The 19,703-nt window shown below is 37.5% G+C and overlaps 1 protein-coding gene across 23 annotated transcripts in view; it reads left to right on the top strand.

The window, feature by feature from the left end:
- Positions 1-19,703, top strand: part of NRXN1 (neurexin 1) — a 725,766-nt gene that overhangs the window by 60,476 nt on the left and 645,587 nt on the right. The gene's annotated exons all lie outside the window — the stretch shown is intronic.

The raw sequence follows: 19,703 nt of genomic DNA, 5'->3' as shown, positions 1-19,703 counted from the left end.
AAGGTTTGAATTAAAAAGCAGCTTGACGAATTAGAGAAAAGGACCAAAAAATATGCTAAAACTCTGTGGAAACAAGTGGAAGGTGCTAGGCGTAGGAAGGAATTATGGACAGCAAAAATATGCTGTAGAAAAAAACTGGTGAAATACTGTTTCTTTGGAAAAGGATCTGTGAGTCTGCATGTATCACATTCTGAACAGGGGTCAGCAAAGCCATGAAGTTGTAAAAAAAATCTAAGAACATTTTATCTCTTGTAAACAGAAATAAAGCTTCTAAGACACAGCAAAGTAATTATCCAATTCTGCTCAGTGCTGTACTCCAGGCTGGAATTCTGCATCCAGTTTTGAGCATTGCATTTCACCAACAAAGTAAAGCTATGAAATAGAAAACCGGAAAACTTGGGATTATATACATTACAGGAGAAATGACCAAGGCAGGACCTGATGACAAAGATCAGGTTCGTAAAGGGGTGGTATACAAAGGAAAGAAATAATCTGTTCTTCTTTTGTCCATGGTAAATAGGATCAGAAATAATAGGGTTTAATTGCAGTAGTTAAGAAGACTAAATATTAGTAAGAACTTTCCAATGGCAAAAATAGTGAAACACTGAAACACTTGTAATGGGAGTGGGGACGGGAAGACATTAGATAAATATTACCAAGATTGACATAGACATAGTTTATCCTACAATTAGGCAGAAAAAACATGCCGGATGGTTCTGGGTTTTGTCACAATTACATTGATACATCCAATGAACAGAGTAAGGTATCCTGCCTAACAGCTGGTGGCCACAGAATTACATCTTCTGATACAGTAAATGCCAAATATAAAATGTGCATAGCTGTAATAATTCAGTATCTGATTCTTTGACTTTTAATATAAAAGATCTTTTGTTTTTAGGTTAGAAATAATGACATTTTTTTCCTTTCTTCCTTACTCCTAATAGTCAGATTGTGGGAAAATTCTACTTGTTTCTGCTTTGACAAACTGCAGGGGGTGAGGGCTTCAGCAGGAGTTTGTTACTGGAAGGAAGAAAGGGACAAATCAAAGGATGGTGGCGGTAGAAAAAGTGGAGCCATGGTGCTGTTCTTCTGTAATGATTACAAAATAGGAGAAGAATCAGACAACACAAACCGCATTTCAGTTTGCTTGGTTTGGACCTTACAGGGTCATGAGTAGCCCACGAAGTGACAGAATGAAGTCTGAAACAGCATAAACCTTTAGTGAAACTTTGTTGCTTCTCCTATCTCTGCTTTTTAAATCCTATAGTGAGATAAAGAAGTAGATGAGGAAGTCTAAGCAAATTGTTTGTATTTACCTCTTTCCTGAAGTGGCTTGATGTTTTGGCACGTAATGTTATTGCAATGAATAATATGTGGTGCTTTTGTTGTTCTGGTTGCTTTTTGAAGACCTTGTAGTTTGGACCCAACTGAACTGAATATTTCTCTTCCTTATTTCTCTCCTGAGAAAATTTTTCTGCATATATAACAACATTTCTTCTCTATTACGCTTGATAAGAAGAGATTTTTTAACTTTCCTCTTGGTGGAAAAAAAAGTAAGTCTTCTTTATTTTCTTCTGTTTGCCATTTTGTCCTTCATATTAAATCTACAATTCTTTCTACAGGAGACATAAAACCAAAAGGGAAAAGGGAAAGTCTGCAATAAACTAAATTGATGCTTGGGAGACAATTCTTAAAAATAAGTTCATATATCTGGGTGCAGAAGATTCTGATCTTTTTTTTGCCCACTTATTGGGAGGGGCAGAGTTGCTCTCTGTTATGACAAAAATTGCAAAAATAGTAGTCTAAATATTACTATATCTAAAAAAGTATTCTAAACTGAGGAACACCCAGGATTCTTAGAATAAGCAAGCATTTAAGACAATAAATTACTTCTATGGGCACTTTCCCTCCTTACTTTCTTTGCTGAATAAAATAAGGAGGTCACAAATTCTCATCCCATTCAACACTGCATATATTAACAAAGCACAGTTTTAAAATTAAATCCACCATGTAAAATATTGCAAGAATTTTCACAGACATGGTCTAGAGAAGGAGCATTGTACACAATTTAAACAATTCTCTAGTTTCAATAAAATGCTATATGGTTCATATGATTCCTATCTGATCTTTCAGAAAAGTTTAAGTCTGGACATCACTTACCTGTAAACAAAATATTGTGTGCCTAAGCCTCGCCAAATCTTCTGTCTTGGCTTTTATTTTTCCTGAATCAAATCAAAATTGCCCTACTGTGTTTTCTTCAGCTCAGCTATGAGTGGAAGAAGACCTAGATGCACAGGTTCACTTGAATTGAATGACACTCACATGAATCTCGAGCAGCATTTGTGCTTGCATGGAAACATTTGCTACCAAATTTTCTGTCTGCTTCATGGAGGCATTTGTATGTATCAGTCACTGAGGTCCTTCCATGAAAGACACTATAGAATCATGAAGAAGTTTTATGTTTTAATGAAGTATGGTTATTTCATCACTGAGGTAAAAAGATTTATATCTGGAAAGATACAAACTCAGTGCTCAGAGCCTGAGTATACAGAATCATCTGAAAAGGGGGAGTCATTTTTAGTGATTAAACTTCAATAATAATAATTTTAAAAAAAGAGCATGAGTCGAATGAGCAAAAATTAGCCCTAGGAATAACCAATTCAAGAGGCCTTTTCCCCCCAAAACAAAGTACTACATTCATCTGTAAAAGTATAGGTTTACAACAAGATCAAATGGTTTAACACTCTGTGTTATTTACTAACTATAATTATTCTGTGAACTCCACATTGAAGTCATGGTTTATCTGTAGCTGCCTGTAAGGTTCAAGACCCATTTTTCTCTTGAAAGAGAGAATTTGTTTACCAATAGTCTTGTGAACTGCTATTTCCAAAATTTTCATACAATCATAGCTATGTGATTATTTCTTGTGAGGAGTGGTGCACATGTCTTAAGGGATGAAAATGTTTTTTCAGATTCTGATTTTTCAAGGTGCTGTGTAACTCCAGCATGGTTTTTTGAGGGCTGTATGGGGTGTTTTTCATACATATGCAGTATGAGTATGAGTATGAGTGTGCTAGAGTTCCAGAGTCTACTGAAGAAGATTTTGTACCCCTGTAAAGGAATTTAGCAGCCCTCAAAATCTCTTCAATCCTATGTGTAGCACAATGAACGCAATTGCATAATTTATGTCAGTTCATATTCATATTATCCCTTCTAGAGAGGGTCCTGATCAGCAAGGTAGTGTGTCCTCTTTTACCATACAGTCCATCCATTTCAGTTGTTCAGTTTCTTTACAAATATTTTTTCTCCCTCTCAAATTGCTATTAAATTAGCTGTGTAAAGTTTTGTACACAAACCAATATATAACAGCGACAGGACTTGTTGATACTGCACTGGAAATCAAATTTGGGCATATGGGTTTGTTAATTTCTTAGTGAAAAGATGTGTACTTGCCTAAGCTACTGATCTTTTATCAGTCTTGATTCAGATGAATATCTTTCTAAATCAGTGGGAGATACTGGTAAAGACTGACATTGATTAATACACACTTACTACTATGCTTTCCATGGCAGAGCAGCCTGCCAGAAAATATATTGCTTTGGAATTATTTCGAGGTATTATTGCTCGTAAGACCCTCTATAAGTTCATACTGTGTGTTCTGAACCAGCCAAGTGCTTTCTGAACAATTGCATATGAGGTACTGCTTCTCACTGATGAACAGGTGTAAATTTTATTCCTGGGCATCAAAGCCAACCAGTATAACCCTGACTGGTAAACTGACCTCCAGCTTTCTCTTGAGACTATCAATAATTCTCCATGCATTGCACTAGAAGTACAATGAGCAAAGACTTCAAATGGCACAGATAATCACAATCGTGCTCATAGCTTGCATTAAATATATTTAGGCTATTCTTTGAAGGGGGAAAAAGGCAATTATCCATTTTTTTCTACCTAGGCCTGGAATTAAAACTAAGTTTTTTAATAGGAGATCTTAAGAACAAAACAGAGGAACCCACTTCGGTATAGCTTCCTTTACATGAACATGAGATACACTCAAAGAGATATACAGGAACATACCTGAAAGAACAGTTCTGTTTCCATTAAATGGCCCCAGTAAATACATTTGTTAAAGAAAAATTGATACAGAAAGAAAAATTAATCAATCACTGCTCCGGGGGGAGAAGTGTCTCCAATGCTTTATAATTGTTCAGAAAATATTTGTGGGAGGAATGATCCTGGAAAACTTCCCAAGGTCAGTGAGATACATGGTACTGTGCTAAGCTACACTAAATTCTTATGCGCTCAGATTTCCCCAAAAAAATTGCTGTTCTTTTTCTTCTTCTTTTCCCCTTCTTTTTCTTTAAATTCTTTTTCCATTGTTGTTGTTGGTGGTTATCTTCTTCTTTTTCTTCTTCTTCTTCTTTCTCCTCTTCCTCTTCTTCTTCTTTCATTTGCATATAGTCCATATATTTGCTAAGAAAACTACCAAATTCCAGGAGGACATTTCATATTTACATAAGTGAGTGGAATCACTTTTATATATATGTAAATGACACCAAAATGTGTGTCACTGTTGCACAAAGATGACTAAGCTCTCTGTGAGAACTTCAGCCTTTAGGGTCCAATCCTGTAATCCAGTCACAAAATTCTTATTGCCCTGAAATTTCCAGTGGGACTTTTATCTCATTTCAGAGAATCATAGCTGCCTTTAGTGCTGCATAGTGAACTTCAGTTTTCCTTTGTACCCACCACAGTTTTCTTCCAGTATGTGTGAGCCCTGTTTTTCAGTTTCTGGAGAAGCTGAGTCTTAGAAGGCATGTGTTGTTTCTTCCCAAATTAAATCTGCACTCCATTCTTCACTGAATTCGACTTACGTTCTTTAGTGTTTGTGAATATAGCTATTTTTTACAATATTTTGACAAATGAGAAAAAAATAGCCAACACTTGAATGAAATCTTTTTTCTTAATGCCTTTCTCCTTTTTTTATGTTCCCAAGTACATGTAATTGAATGATGCAATTCTAAGAGAAGAGTTCCAATTTAAAATCTGTTTACAAGGGCTTCAACCAGGGATTTGAACTTGTGTTATAAGGCACTTAGACCAGTCCGCATGTATCTGAAGTAGCTCTCTTGTCTCAGTGGAGATTTACATAACCATATCTTCCATCAGAATCTGCACTTTCCTGTTGCACACTCACTGAAATCAATTTAGATGAAAAATTTATCTGACCTGTTTTAATAACTTTACAATCACAAATCATATCTTAATATATGGCTATGCAGACATTCACAAATAAAACATATAAAGGTGATTTGCCTGTGATAGTATCAACATTTTCTGTGTTGCTTTTATTTCATCTTATAAAATACTGGTTTGGACAAACAGCCTTGACCTAATGTATAATATGCAGCTTGGTGAAGCAATAACTATACACTAGAGATGGCACTAAGCTCATTTTAACTACAATATAAACCCAGATCTTGAAAGCATTGTGGTAACTTCCATTACACTAAAAGCTATTGATTAGAAATGCTTCCCTGGCAGAAAAAGGGGACTCATGAACTCATTATGTTCCAATGATTCACCATGAGATCTCAATGGGAGTTGCACACGCCAAGTAGCAGCACAGCAGATAAACCATGAAAATCAAGGAGCAATCTAGGTCTTATCCGAGCTGTATAAAATAATGAAAAGATTTCTATCCGTCTGAATGGGTTCCAAAGAAGATCCCATTGCGTGTAGTAAGAACTATTCCTGCCCAGTTTTTCTATTCCAGTTGGTATTTACTAGAACTTTGATTGGTTTGATTATTTAAATTGTACACTTCTCATCAGACTACTTGTTACTGAAGATAGAAAAAGCATGTAATGTGGGACATTACGTAAAGGACATGTCCTTTTTCTGTAATTTGATTGTAGTGTTTCTTAGGATACATCTTTTACATGTCTTTTCAATGCATGCAGATATCATTGACAGAAGATGCAAGAAAGTCATAGCAGCAAAGTTGTTTAAAGTTCATGGCAATGCCCTAACCAGAAGGTGGTGCATTTTAAAAATTTGACCCACAACAGACAATGGTGATACCTCACTAATATTGCAGACTGGATAAAAAATGATAGTTGTCAGTCATGAATGTTAAGACATTCATTCAAAAAGAAGCAAAACATCTGAGACCTTGATATTCTAAACTACTTTTAGAGACGCGTGACTTTTTGGGGAGTGAAAGTTGGATTGTTTTAGTGGAAGTAAAATGAGGTGATTGTTCTACATGCATTACAAGCATGTTTTGGGAAATGTGCTTTGAATTTTTTCCTTTTTCTAAGAAGCAAATGATTTACAAGCGTTAGATGTTCTAGATGTTCTTCATAACAAACACTTAGGGAAGAAGTATGCATTTCTTAAAGCAAAAAGGCATTTGCTATAAGCTGCAAAAAGCAGAATGAAAAAATGGATCAAGCACATTTTAACTTGTTATATAAAGAGGCTTTGCAAATGAAAATAATTTGAGTTATGTTGTTAGTGGCTTTTGTACATCTTATAATTTTGTTTTGAAACAAACAATGATTACAGAACTGCAGTTCCTTGAAATATCTTCTTTAACCAAAAAACCCCCAAGAAATTCAGAATCCTATTCATTGATACTACTTTTTTCAAGTTTATAAGCATCTTCATATGCATTATTCTTTGTTTTGTTGACTTGTAAGGAGATTTCTCCTGAAGTTCAGTGTTATCTATTTCTGTCCCTTGGCTTGATACGATGTTTTGGAGAAGTTTGGTGTTGGTGATTTTTTTTTCCTATGTTCATTGTGAAGATGGCTTCTGTTTCGGTTTCTGTATATATTAATAGCTGGACCATAGCGTCATTTATTGTTCACAATGTTGGCTGTATTCATTACATTTATACACATTTAACATTGCATAAGGTATTATTACATAAATGAATGTGCATATGCTTATGTAGTCTATGTATTCAGTATATACTCATAACAATTCCACCTTGTTCAAATATGAGTTTCTCTCTTAGCAGGTGGTTAGTTGCTCAGGTTACTTCTTTATTCTGAAAATGTGATTGAGAAAAAAAATATGCAAGAAATGTTTGTGGTTTGTTTGGGAGTTTTGTTAACTTGATTAAGTGCATAGGTTATGTGATACACTATCCTTACTTTCATGATTATAATTCTGTGAATTTCTTAATGGCATAAATACTCTGCTGGGGAGAAATTTTAATTATCATTTAGATGTAAGAGTGTAGGAGTTTTTCCACTTTGGGAACCTCAAAATTATTCCTCCTCTTAATGAATAAAACCTAGGAAGCAGGTGATTTGTGTGCTCATTTCAATAATAGGCCAGTAATCAAACAAGATTTCTGTTATCCACTAGGATTTACCTTGCAGTGAAGGATTTCCCTTGTAGGACAGTTTACTTAGTCCACTTATTTTTAAAATTTTGTTTTAATAATGTAAAAAATATCATTTCATATCATGCTTAGGATGTAACCTTGAAAGAATGGTATCCAAGAAATACATGCAGAACGCATTTTAATAAATATATTTTTTCGTATTACTCAACCAATATTATTTATGTCTCCTCAGATATTTTCTGCTATAGGTCTACATTTATATATTCTCCCTGATTTCCTTCTAAATTTCTGTTTGACTCAGTGCCGTGAAAGGTCATTACAACATTCCCCACTGTCCCCTTAATATGTACTACAAGGCAATACACCACAGAGACAACTTTTATGAGGAAGTATTATAATTGGTTCTGATAAAGTTTTAACCCAGAAATAGTTCTTCACTAAAAGATCCTATTTTGATTTTTCTTGACACTGACATCTTTGCCATTCTAACAAATTTGCCAGCTATAGAAGCACTGACAATAGAAAAGATGCTTTACCACTTTTTCGTCTTCAACGTGCTGCCATGCTGATGTGTTGTGATACATGAATTACAGCATAACTATACAAAAAATAATCTCCACATGGGCTATACTGAAGGTAATGTAGGTTTGAAAAAAATATGTAAAATTATTAAAGATTAGCATCAGAATATATATCCAAGTAATTTCTTTCAGAAAGGACCAAAGGTAATAAGGAAGACTTCAAGAACTATCCAAGATGACATTATAGTGGGTGTCTGCTGTAGTCCACCTGACCAGGAAGAACAAGTGGATGAGGCCTTCTACAGACAGATAGGAGGAGCTTCACATTTGCAGGCCCTGGTGCTCATGGGGGACTTCAACCACCCTGATGTCTGCTGGAGGGACAACTTAGCAGGATATAAGCAATCCCGGAGGCTCCTGGAGTGAATTGATGAGAATGTCCTCCTCCAAATGACAGCAGAGCCAACAAGGAGAGGCAGTCTGCTGGACCTCATACCAACAAGGAAGGGCTTGCTGGGGATGTGAAGATCAAGGCAGCCGTGGCTGCAGTGATCATGGTGGAGTTCAGGATGATGAGAGCATGGAGGAAGGTGAGAAACAAGCTCACACTTGCTTACAGGATAGCTGACTCTGACCTTTTCAAAGATCTGCTTAGAAGAGTCCCATGGGTTAAGGCCCTGGAGAGAAAAGAGTCCAAGAAAGCCAGTTAATATTTATGGATCACCTCCTCCAAGCACAAGAGACTTCCATCCCAATGAATACGAAGTCAGGCAAAAATGCCAGGGGGCCTGTGTGGATGAACAAAGAGCTGCTAGTCAAACCCAAACACATAAAGGAAGCACACAAAGGTGGAAACAAGGACAGCTAACCTGAAAACAATACCAAAACATTGTCCTAGCATCCAGGAATGGTTAGGAAAGCTAAAGCTCAGCTGGAATTTATTCTGTCCAGGGATGTCAAAGACAACAAGAAGGGCTACTATAAGTACGTTACTGACAAAAGACAGACCAGGGAAAATGTGGACCCATTGTCAACAAGATGAGGGACCTGGTAACACAGGACATAGAAAAGGTCCTTATTTCCTTCTTTGTTTCAGCCTTTACTGGCAAAACTAGCCTTTAGGATTCCCAGGTCCCAGAGACAAAGGGGAAAGGCTGGAGCAAGGAATATATGCCCTTGGTGGAAAAGAATCAGGTCAGGGAAAAGCTAAGCAAACTGGGAATATATAAGTCCCTGGGGCCTGATGGGATGCACCCACAAATGCCCAGGGAGCTTTCAGATGTCATTGAGAGGCCACTCTTGATAATCTTTAATCAATCATGACAGATGGGAGAAGTATCCAAAGACTGGAAGAATGGAAATTCACCCCCATCTTCAAGAAGGAGGAGAAGGAGGACCAGGGAACTACAGTCCAATCAGACTCCCTGTGATCCCTGGGAACATGATGGAGCAGCTAATCCTGGAAAACATTTCTAGGCACATAAGGAATAGTCAGCATGGCTTCACTATGGTTAAGTCATACTCGACCAACTTCTAAAACTTCTGTGATGAATTGACTCTCCTGGTAGATGAGAGCAGAGCACTGAATGTTGTCTACCTGGACTTCAGAAAGGCCTTTGACTCTGTCTCCCATAAGATCCTCATAGACAAGCTGCTGTTGTACGGGCTGGATGAGCAGACAGTGAGGTGGCTGGAAAACTGTCTGAATGGCCCAGCCCCGGGAGTGATGATCAGTGGCAGAAAGTCTACTTGGAGGCCAGTGACTAGCTCTGTACCCCAGGGATGAATACTGGGTCTGATCCGCTTGACATCTTCATTAATGATCTGGGTGATGGGCCAGAGTTTACCCTCAGTAAGGAGAAGAACCCTCAAACTGTGAGGAGTGGCTGGTACACCAGAAGGTCATGCTGCCATCCAAAGGGACCTTGGCAGGCTGGAGAAATGGACTGACACTAACCTCATGAAATTCAACAAGTGCTAAAGACCTGCCCCTGGGGAAGAACAACTCCCTGCACCCATATATGCTGGGGGACACTCATCTTGGAAGCAGCTTTGCAGAAAAGGACCAAAGAGTCCTGGGGGATACCAAGTTGACCATGAGCCAGCAACATGCCCTTGGGGCAAAGGAATCTAATGGTATCCTGGGCTGCACTTGGCAAAGCATCGCCAGCAGGTCAGATACTTCCCTTCTACTCAGTGCTGGTGAGGCCACAGCTGGAGCACTGTGTCCAGTTCTGGGCTCCTTAGTGCAAGAGAAACATGGACATACTGGAGAGAGTCCAACCAGGGGCCAAAGATGATGAAGGGACTAAAGCATCTCTCCTATGAGAGTCCCACCTAAGAAAGCTGGGACTGTTTAGCCTGAAAAAGAGGAGGCTCAGGGCGGGTCATGTTAATGTATATAAATACCTGAAGGGAGGGTGCATAGGGGATGGAGCCAGGCTCTTTTCAGTGGTGCTCAGTGACAGCACCAGGGGTAATGGGAACAAACTGAAACACAGGAGGTGCTGTCTGAGCATCAGGAAACACATTTTTGCTGTGAGGGTGACAAAGCGCTGGCACAACTTGCCCAGAGAGGTTGTGGAGTCTCCAGTGTTGGAGATACTCAAAAGCCATCTGGACACAGTCCTGGACGGTCAGCTCTAGGTGGCCCAGCTTGCGCTGGGAGGTTGGACCAAATGTCCTTCAGAGGTCTTTTCTACCCAAACCATTCTGTGATTCTGTGGTATTGATTAAACTGTTAGAAAGGGAAGAACTAGCTCTTAGTTTGCGTTCATTTTATAGATGTCCCTAAAATGTAACTGTCTTGAAACACCTACTACCGCTAGAAATTATAATTGTGCAGTTCTGAGATAGGAACAGTCATAGATGAAAAATTAATGTAGCTAGCCATCATATATATACCATCAGGGTTTTGCAAAAGCACATCAGGTACAGTATCTCCTTGCCAGGAGCCACCTTTTTCACCTGTTCTAAACTAAGGCCTGTGAGTTTTTTACATCACTTAGTAGCTTTATAAAAGTTACAATATATATTCTTATGCCGATAACTGTTTAACCAATCCATGTCAAGAATTGTTGTAAAGCATCTGTTTCCCGATTGCAGTGTGTGCAAGTGCTCTGCACACGTGGGAGCTCAATCCAGGCATGCACACTGCTACAACAAAATATACAGTTGCTCAGTCCCTGTAGAATCTATGGAGGAAACAAGAAGGTGTGTCAATTCTTACTTTAGCTAAGGTTGACCAGAATTTAAGGGAAGAAATGTTGATTTTTTTTAAATTGTAAATTTTCTTGTAATTAGTTTCGTTGTCATTATCTATAACCACTAATTAATCAGAATAACATTCAGCATTAGCGTTGAAATTACTGTAGACTGGTAAAGGAGAAAATTAAGTTCAGTTCTTTAAAAAAAAAAAAAAGATAGCTATTTTGTTCTCTCGCAGTCACAGATAGCTATGATTAAATTTTAATTTGATGTCAAATGAAACACTTGGTTACACCACGCTGAATTTCAGAGCACAGCTCTACTCAGTTCAGAGGAATTTCCCATTTAAATGAACAGAAAGTTTGTTCTGTACCATCCTAAAGGCTTCTAAAGGAAGGTTACGCTCAGTTCACATCCACAAAATGAATTGCAGTAGTAGCCAAGAAAATTTTATGGTGATTAGCTAAATAATTATACAATAAAGTGATTTTGAATATTGCTACTCTATTTTTGTGCACAGTGTGTCTTCTAACTTTCAAGAACACTTGATACCAAATTGTCTTCAGCCACCTGTGTTAAAGTCACAGCATCACCGACAGCACACCAACATTCCTCTTTTTTGTAGAAAACCAGCACGTGAATACAGAAATATGGCTAGCTTTGCATGCAGCCCTGTTAATTTTGGTGTTGTACTAGTCTGGGGAGGCACAAATATCCAGGTGCAGTCAGGGCCTGAGTGAATATCTCAGATGAGCAGAATGTGCAGTCATGTGTCATCACCCTGTAAGCATTACAAAGGAGAAATATTATATTTACACAGTAGAGATTGTGAAAGTGTAGATAGATGCCAGTTCAGTATGCGATAAAGAAACAGTAGAAAAGTTTTAGAAAGGATTGCCTAAAAACAATATCCTTCTCATGGACAAAAGATGTGACCTCTGCTCCTTTGAGTCTCCTGCTCGTGTTATCCGCTGGATCATCACCTCTGTAAAGCTGCCATCCAGTGGGAAAATTACTTCTGCCGTTCAACCACTGTGTAGCATTTTTACTCACTGTCATTTCAGCTAATCCTATTGTATTAATGGCTCTAACGGACCAGTTTTGCTGAAAGGATGGTTGGACAGTGATTTGATTTCTTCTGCTAGTAATCGAGGCCTGATTTTTCAGCCTCTTTTATAGATAAAATTGAATATACAAAGCACAGTGCAACAAAGAATCAGATTTCGGCTAGTTTCTACTCTCATGTGCACCAAAACAAGCACAGATAATTCTGAAAAATCTTAATTCCTCATTTCACAACTGTTTCTTAAAGAAGTTGTTGAAATAAGTTATTTTATAAAATTTTCAAATTCATTTCAGTGCAGGTATTTTTCAAATAGAAATACCTGTGTCACCTTGCATCACTTTTATAGAACATAATCTGTTCTTGCCATTACTGTCTGCCAGCCAGAGTAGTTAATTCTGTATGAAAGGTTTTGATGGGAATATCCTGAAAATATATTTTCATGCATGTTACCAGCAGGGACAAACAGGAGAAAATACAAAAAAATAATAGTGCTAGGAAGAAAAGAGGAGTTACAGTCGTGTAACGTGGACCATATACAGTCAGTTCTTAATTATAGTTAATCTATCCATTCTCTGTGATAGCAAATAAGACCTCTAGTGATTACAAGGAAAGAGGTCTGAAAGCACAAATCAAAGAGTAGTGTGCAAATCTCAGAAATTTTAAAAGGAAATGGAATGTTTCCAATCCAGAGAAATAGTCCCAGAGGCTAAATGGAAAAAGAGCAGCAGTTCTTAAAAAGGATATGGTAAAATACATAGATTTACACTGTGTTTCATTTTCTGCTTATACATGGAAATTAAAACACTGAGGAGAGACCGTGTTTCTTTGACTTGTCTTCACTTAGACAAATTCTTTGTTTCTTCTTTCATTATCTTTATTATTAATATTAATAAATTTAGTTATTAAAAAAAAACTTTGATTCCACCTTTCTTCCCTGGTTGTGGTTACTGCAGCTGTGACACAGGTGCAAGAACACTTGTCCCAGTGACCGATGCAAATTTCTGTAAAGCATTGACATATTGCAAGCAGGTCTGAAGTTTAGCACATCTGAGACTAGCCAGACCCATTTTGGAGAAAAAAATTAAATTTAAGAAGGTGACAAAATAAGGCCAAAGTGAAGTTTCTTGGGATTGTAATATAATTAAAAAGCAGTTATTTTTATATCTACATCGTGATCTCTCCCCTGAGTCACTCCAAGTTTATTTAGAAATACGGTAAAAATTACTAAAAGAAGAGGACAAGCAAATTTCAAAAAATGTCAGTTCTAGGAAGCAGTTGCGAAAAAGGAGATATAAGAATCAAAGATGTGCTTATTTGTTGACTGCTGTAGCTCCAAAGTTGGTTCAGATGTGTAATATCTAAAAATGTGTAACAGTAAAATAATCATGGTTTAATAGCATTAAGCTAAAGCAATGTTGAATAATTTCATGTTTGATACACTTGTGATGATAAACAATAGAAAAGTGATAAAGCTGTATATGAATCAAACGGCACAGAAGAACTGTTGCCTCAGAAAGAGTATTGATTTAATTATGTCTTGATTTTGATTCTGTTTGTCATCTGCAGACAACTGCAGAGCATACTGGAAAATATTACAGGGTGTAGAAGTAAATTGGGGGTGTGGGTATTTTCCCACTGGAAATAATAGTAATGATTTACCTGAATGATTCTTTTTCACCCATTATATTTGAATTCTTCATGCGAAACATTTCTAAGTGAGCTCTTTGTGCAAATGGTGCAGAGATTGGTTCTGAGAAAACAATTTGTTTGAACATATTTGTGTTTAGCAGGGTGTCAAAGTCTTTGCTGCTTTTTATGCTTGGTTTCTGTTCGGATTTGACTGGAGAAAATTTATAGATTCCTACAAGTTATGGCCAGAATGTACAGCTATGGAAATATTAACCTGCCCTCCTAAATGGCAAAATGCAGGATTTCTTCCAGTGATTCCTACAGTGCAGCCCACAAGCAACGATGGATATACAGTTTCTGTTAGAAAAGGCTCTGTCTTAAGACTTTAGGGAAGAATTTCCCATATTCCCAATGCTTATTTTTGTTGGAAAATTTCATCTTATTTTCAGTTTGAACTTTTCTGACTCTCGATCCCAGCATTTGTCTGGTTGAAAGGATTTCCAGGTATCAAGAATCATTCTCCCGACATTGATAGTTACAAACTGGGTTCAAGACACCTCTTAATCTTTTCTTTGATATATTCAATAGATTGAGCATCTTAGGGCTTTCAGTGTAAGACATGATTGCTGAGTTTTCTCAGGTTTTTAATGCCATGAATGATTGTGGGAAAAGGTGGGGTTTTTTTTCTGAAACCTCTTTCATTTTTCACTTCCTTTTAAGTATATGAGCACTGGAGCTAAACACAGTAATGGTTTTAGTTACACCACAAAAAGTAATGCCATTTTCTATTTCTGTTCATTATGTCTTTGCCTGTGCATTCAAGACATGCATTGCCCCTCTTAGTTGCTGCTTCACACCAGGAGATCATCTACAGTAGCTTAACTAAAATGATCTTGTCATTATTCCATTCTCAATGCCCTTGGGATATATAGCACTGTATAGAAAAGGTGGCCTCACCTAAAGTAAACTCGTGGTTGTTAGTGGAATTTACAGAGGTGTACTGCATTTGGGCTGATGACTGTCTCGTACAAAACTCACAGAAAGGTCTAATTGTGCCCTAATGATTCTCATTTGGCAGAAAGCCTGGTTCTCTTTTTTGGTCAAGATGGGTCATCTGTGCCCCTGGCAGTATCACACTGTCCTCCTGAGGCTCGTACAGGGCATTCCAGAAGAGAAGGGATCTTCACAGAGTAGTAGACAGAAAATGGAGCTAGAACAGAACCAAATTCCTGTTATTCTGAAATCTCTTCCTTCCACCAAAAAATTGGATAGAGTCCTTGTTATATTATATATCTACCTGCTGACGGGAAAGCCCTCAGCATGGGCCCACCCAAAGCTCTGTGGAGTCTGGGAGAGGCTGTATATTGACTTCAGACCTGAGAAACATGTGGAAATGTAGGAACTCCTGGGCCCTGTACCCTGGATTCTGGTGGATTTTCAGATTTTGCAGATGAATCCCAAATTTTGTTCTACGAAGCCCAGCTGTAGGAAATGCTGCTTCCCTATTTACTCAATATTCAAGCAGAAGGCTGCAACAGAATCAGAGTTCTGTACTAAGTATCTTTAGAATACATTTCTGATTATTCAAAATTACAGTCAATAATTACAATCAATATTTACAGTGGGTTTCAAAAGTACATTTCAAAAAAATTCAAATAATCCTAATGAAATTTGTCAGATACACAGCACTTGATAAGACCAATGCTAATAGTTGCAGATTTTTAATGAATTGCTTTAGTTCATCATTATTGAGACTATGACTGTTCATGCTTCATAACATACTTTATAACATACTTGATTTTTTCATATCTTTTCCAAATATTTTCTTTTGAACCACATGTTAAAAAAAAACCAGCTTCTCTAACAAACAATTTGAGAACCCAATGGGACAGGCTAAATAACACTAACCGAGAGATGCTGGGTACGTTCCCATAGAAAAAGCTGTCTCTTAAATGACATTTTCTAGTATAGGATTTTAAATTAGATAAATTTATAGAGACATATACCTATGCATTACTCTTTGGGAAAACAAACTTAAAATATAGTATCTTAAATTTCTACCCATCATTTTTAATGGCAGACACCTGCATAAAGATAAGCTTTATTTCAGGCTACTTCCCTACTATTTGTACTACTGAATATCTTACGAAATTCCAGGAACTATGTCTGTGGTATATTATACCCTTCATTGTTGCCAAATATGATTTTGAACTATAATTTTGATGAGGGGAAAAACCATATAAAAATGCCAACTCTAATATGCTATTTCTTATTATGTTATATCTAGAATGTTATTTCTATAACTTCAAAAGACTAATGTACTGTTTCGTCTGTTTATCATGAAAATACTGTTCTTATATAATTGTCAAAACAAATATTGTGCTGTGTGGCTAAGGTGTAAATAATCTAGCAGACAAAAAGTGTGTAATAGCAGAAATAACCACAAAACATATAAACAGTCACTTAGTTTTAAAACAAATCAAGGTTTCCATGAAGCATCACTGGATATTAAAATGATTCTTGAATTAATAAAAACTTCATGTAAAAAATTATTCACATTTTTATATCACTGAATCATGGTAATATGCTAAAATAATTAGAATTGGTTGGGCTTTTGCTGCAAAAAATATGGAGCAGATTCTGCTCTCAGCTCAGTAAGGGCAGTCTGAGACAATTCTTCTGAAGATATTAAGCCAGATTCACAGCCTGTGTAAGTTGTGTAGTTCTACTGATTTCAACCATGACATGCTGTCAACTGAGTATTTGCCTCGGTACTGAGAGCAGAATTTGGCCAAAGGAATTGGGTTGTAAACACAAAAACCAGCAGTGCAATCATTGTGGAGGCAGGGAGAAGCGGGGGGGGGGGGGAAGGTCTAGGAAATAAACATTTGCAGTGGATGAAGACCTGTCTAGTTCTTCAAGCGAGTAGCTTGGTACAACGTGAAAACAGAACTTTTCACATCTACTAGAAGTCAGAGCACTGAAGAGAAAATTATCTGTCTGGGCAGTCATCCAGTTGCCAGTGGAGGCTGTAAGGCCCTTCTCTGCTCTTGTGTTGACAGTCCCTTTTAGCTCCTGGTCTTGTACCTGGGCTGTGCATCAGTGAAGATCATTGGTATGATCAGCTGGTGTAGAAAAGGCAGAGCCATTCTTTGCCAACGCCTACAGCAGTGAGGAGATGGCACTTTGTGTCTTGAAAGATTCTGGTTCCACTGATGCCAGCAGACCTACTCAGTAGCCTATTGGCTATGTCCTTCAGGGTGGATGGATCAAAATGTGGCTAAATTCAGACTATAGGTGGCTAAATCATCAGCAACGACAGAAATGTGTAATAAGGGTTTACTGTCCTCCAGGTATATAAATCTTACACCAGTGCAATTGTAATGACATAAATAGTTACCCCTGATATGAACGAGGAAAATTTTGTTCCCTCCAAATTGCAAAATTAAGGTGTTGATAGTATACAAGGTTTTCAATGAGTTCCCTCCTATTTTTTGGCTTTGGGGTTTTTTTGTTGGTTTTTTTTTTTTGTTGTTGTTTTTTTTTTCAGTGGCTGGATTAAGCAAAATTAATAAAAAGCAAAGTTAGAATTTGGGTCTTCTGGCATCTCGATCTGTGATTAGAAGAACAGACTATGCCAAGAAAATGGCAATCAGGGAAGTCAAGCAAAGTATTAGTGATACAGAAATATATCAACCATCACAAAAAACCACCTTAAATAAATAATAATGCTGAATGCTAATCTAACATTAAAACCTTGTAATGTACCATGAACAAGCTGAACTAATTTTTTTCTTCAATTGCAAAACTGTTTAAGGTGGTTTAACTTACCATGACAAAAACATGTGGAGGAATAAAATTTTCATTGCTGTTTGCTAGAGCATAGGGGTTTGGCTATATACACTGTTTTATTCACAGAACCGGAATGCAGCACTTTCAATTTTATTTAATTCAAAATATTTTGACAGTTTAACTTACTATCACTTAAAAGTTTAATCAATCAGACATTTAGGGGAAGCTGCTCAGCTAGCATAAATCTTTATGCTTGACAGTCATTAAAAAAGACATACCAATCGCTGCTACGAACAGGGGCCATGATACAGAACAAAGTACGTTAAACCCTGTAATAAGATGAGTTTAACCATCTGACACTGCCTGTGATGTTTTCAGAACTCTTCCTTTGACTCCATCATGATCAACAGAACTGGCCTTTCAGCAAGTTCATACGTTGGGTTTAAGTACTCATGTCAAGCTAAGTGGAGCCACCAGACAGAATGTCATTGCAGTATTGGTATGGCACCATACCAGCACCCTGGGAACCAGGGCTAGATGAAGGAGCCTGAAGTTATACTACAGTTGAAATAACTGATATATTTTTCATTAAGTTTGGGGGATTTTGTACTTGAAAAAAAAGAAATTACTATATGCAGTTAAAGGAAGAAGACTCTTCCAGAAGAGTTTAGCTGTAAGTAGCTATTTCTAATAGCTCAAATATCACTGTAATTTACACTGCGTATAGAATATATCTTCATCTTGTGAGAACGTAATATCTTTACTGTGTGAAATCTAGTGTTTTTCATTTTCTCAGTGAACTTTTTTTCGATTTGTTGGTCTTCATGTATTTACTCACAACAGGCATACTGCTTTTCATATTTTTTTTCTTTTCAGCCTCTTTCCTAAATGCATGAACCAGTATGTACTCTTTGCACTATCATAACAAACTAAAATTTAAGGCAGTGAGATTTTAGAAGTCTAAATTTGGAGTGTGTGCATGGAAAAGGTGATTTATAATATCTTAAGCCAAATAACTTTCTCTGCTCTGACCTGTGAGTATTAGAACTAAAACCTGAGACTTAAACCCTTAGTATTCATTGTTTATTATAGCTATTATTTTAAAAGTGGTAAATTTTTCAAATTATGTATTGGAATACTGTCTAGTTATGATGAGATTTTTCAGGGGTTTGTGCCATTGATTTGTAAATGCTTTTCATTATGAAAAGTGACACATTCTGGCAGGAAATGCATAGAAGGTATCATTGAGCCCAGTTCTGTGTAACTCATTATATTGACTCTTTGTTTACAATATATCCAAATTACTTTAGATCGCATTTCTTAACAGTCACATGAAAAGGTATTTTCGTATAGGAAGACTCCATGAGGTATCACCTGTAATGACAGAACTGGGCTTCAATTTGCAATTGCTTCTGAGTGCTTGCTCCCCAGGAAGAGCTGGTGGAGAAGGCACCAACTGCAGGAAGAGATCTCCTAAGCAGCCAGGCTGCTGCCTTATCACCCATCCCCGTTTCTTTGTTGGTTTCACACAGTCCATCTCCTTGACTTCCGTGTTGTTTTTCCTTTGTTATTTTACCTTTCCCATTTTCTCTCTCCCCTGAGACATCATCTTTGTACTCACTCCTATCCTCTCCTCAGTCAAAATCATAATGGGCAACAGAGGCATATTCCCTCAAAAGCACCGACCCAGCAGAGGAGCTGAGGACTATAGGGACTAGCATGAGTACTAGGATGCTGAGCCTCTTTAAATTCTGTCCACTTCATTAGCTGAGGCTCAGTTCCTAGTCCTCTTTCGCTCTGTAGGCTTTGGGCGAACCTTCCTTCCTGTGCCCCATATTGATGTTGGGGTGGGGATGAAAGGCCAAATCATTGCTTGTTGACAGCAGCTTTTACTTAGGCAAAATGCCCTTTGATCTGATCTGGGGGCAGAACCCATGCCTGAGATTGCTGTGGCCTTTGCTAGCTGTACTAGGCAGAGAAGTAATTCATTTTTTTAAGATGTGCAAGTTTCTGATGCTGACAAATGCTGTGGGACACGATCCTACAATTCTGTTATTCCACCCAGTTTAAGTGACAGTTTTTCCACACTGGATTTTGAGATCTGAGCCAATGACCAGAGTGAGTGTCT

The sequence above is a fragment of the Falco naumanni genome, chromosome 12 (assembly GCF_017639655.2).
Source record: "Falco naumanni isolate bFalNau1 chromosome 12, bFalNau1.pat, whole genome shotgun sequence".
NCBI classification, from domain to species: domain Eukaryota; kingdom Metazoa; phylum Chordata; class Aves; order Falconiformes; family Falconidae; genus Falco; species Falco naumanni.
Note: the sequence above shows the minus strand (reverse complement) of the source record. Positions and strands in the feature narration are given on the sequence as shown.